General features: G+C 38.9%; 1 protein-coding gene across 2 annotated transcripts in view; it reads left to right on the forward strand.

The window, feature by feature from the left end:
- The window catches only part of MVB12B (multivesicular body subunit 12B), a 45,023-nt gene extending 44,861 nt beyond the window's left edge, over nucleotides 1-162 (forward strand). For both annotated transcript variants that reach the window (XM_053472802.1, XM_053472801.1), the window contains exon 10: nucleotides 1-162. This exon is cut by the window's left edge and continues 706 nt beyond it. The gene's annotated coding sequence lies outside the window, so the exon portion shown is untranslated.
- The last annotated feature ends 2,302 nt before the right edge of the window (nucleotides 163-2,464 follow it).

The raw sequence follows: 2,464 nt of genomic DNA on the forward strand, positions 1-2,464 counted from the left end.
CTCTTTGTTCCAAAACTGGAACAAACTATAATTTCAGATCCATTTTGTAAATGCTTATATTCCACCTTATGTTACCACTGTTATTAATGCAAACTAGCCATGCGCTCCACTATTTACTATGTTTAAGGATAATTAAATTATGAATTCTATATCATAAAAGAAGTACGCGTTGCCAGATTTCTAAGTATTCTTTCAGTTCTTGAAAATTCTACTCAGTATAGGCCGCTAAAGTCTGGAGTTTGGAAGGGTTTGACTCGAGTCAAAGAGCCAGAGGACAAGCAAAGAAAGTGATATAAGCAGTGAGCCACATAGCAGGTTTTGTCTGACTTTTCATTTAAAAAGAGAATTTGAGTGTGGACATTTAGCTTGTGCTGTCGCTGGCTTGCTCAGTGATAAAGGCCACGGGCTCAAGCAGTGACACAAGAATGAAAAAAACTGGGTAAAAAAACCTGAAAGTAACTCGCTTAAAGGGACATTCTCTCAGTTATGTGCTTTAGCTTTTATCTTAACCCTAATCTACTAGATAGATACTCTGGCCCCTTATCATGCTGCTTGGTGCTAAGAATAGAATGGCTTGGGCTCAATCACCCAGCCCAGACACTCTGACTAATGACAGTATTTAGAGCAATGGACATCCTTAAACATCATTGTGGTGTTTGAGCAGGAAAAGTAACCTAAAATGTCACATCATTGGCATGCTAACCCGTATTGTTGTGTACAGCACTGTCATTTTGGTCTCAGTGACCATTTTGTTAGGGTAAAGAAGAGGTAAATATAAAGCATTTGTGATCTTTCTGTCACCTAGCCATTCTCCCATATTATCTGCGTGAGCACTGGCTGCTCCATTAAAAAGGTAGAAACAGATTAAACATGTTCTGTTTGAGCTCTAGGCCTATAGTTTGACACCCTCCTCTAGAGACCTTGGAGCATGAAAATGGAAGGATGTCAACTATTTCCAGGATTCTAGAACCACCACATCTGTCGCCAACAATCACACCAGTGTCCTAGTCGCCCAGACCAGGGGTAGGCAACCTTCGGCTCTCCTGATGTTGTGGACTACATCTCCCATAATCCTCTTACAGTCATAATGCTGGCAAAGCATCAAGGGAAATGTAGTTCACAACATCTGGAGAGCTGAAGGTTGCCTACCCCTGACCTAGACCGTCCTTCCCACTCCAATGATTGATAGAACAACAATCAAACCTCTTGACCATGTCTGAAGGCTTAATCTAATGAGTTACAGCCACTCAATGTGCTAATAAGCAGTCGTACCTAATACAAAGTAATCATATAAAACTCTATATGGTGAATAGCTATATTAATGAGTCCTTCATTCTTTTTCAGTTTCCTAAAACCACCTAATATTGTTGACTGCATGTTTGGGCTCTTCTTGCTATGGCAAGACCATAAAGAGACGTGTATTATGGTGGGTTTTACCCACAAGCTTTAACTTAATGCATGCAAGTATATCACAAGGCCAACACAGAAGTTTTTACATCCCATTAGAAGTGAAGGGACCATTGCAGCAAAGGGCTATACCAGGTAGCACAACTACCTCAGGCAGATGTTTCTCAACTAGATCCTGTAATATGTTACAGTTGATTTTTAACTGTTGGTGTGAGAGCAAATAAGATGAACAGGACCATGAGTCTGTTGGAGAACGCTGGATGAAGTTTGATTGAGTCTTGTCCTGATTCCTCTCCGTTTAATTGTTGTTACTGAAGTGTGAAACATCTTTGGTCTTCATCATTTCTCCAGTTGTCCTCCTTCCTAAAACATCTAGCAGCTCCTCATGATAAGTATTGTAACATGCTAAATCTATTTTTGTTTCTCTATTTTTCTTATGCTTATGTAAACCATATATGGTCATTTGTGATTGGCTTAATATTCTGAGAATGGGCAAGTTTCTTTTTTTTTCTGGGTTTACCCTAACCACCAGTACAAGGTGCTAAATCAAACTGGTCACCGAGAGGGAAATCTAGTTAGCAGAAATGTTCTCCACGCTTAGCTGGATTATCATTTCATTTTAATTGGGTGCCACATTGCTCAAAATGAACCAACCTCTGAAGCTGAGAGATGCTAAATTATATATTGGTATTAAATATTGCATTATTTTGGGAGCAAAGGTCCAACAGCTCTCGCCAACAGAACAGGATGCGATCTGGAGGTTTTAGATATGATACTGCGAGGAATCCTTAAAAATGCCAATTACCCACATAGATTTAAATTTATATTTTAAATACGTTTGTATGTTTAGAAGATTTGCAAAACAATTACACAATAGACTTTCCATGTTTTCCCTTTGATGTACCCAATGGTGTTTAAGTATGAACCCAATTAAATGGTATATAATTTAATATTAATAATTTATTTGGCACCCCCAATATGGGGTTTAGGCGGCTGTGACTGTGTGTGTTGGAAGCAGCACATATTTTTGAACCCGTGTATGGTATACAACTATTCA

The sequence above is a fragment of the Spea bombifrons genome, chromosome 8, assembly GCF_027358695.1.
Source record: "Spea bombifrons isolate aSpeBom1 chromosome 8, aSpeBom1.2.pri, whole genome shotgun sequence".
Taxonomy (NCBI): domain Eukaryota; kingdom Metazoa; phylum Chordata; class Amphibia; order Anura; family Pelobatidae; genus Spea; species Spea bombifrons.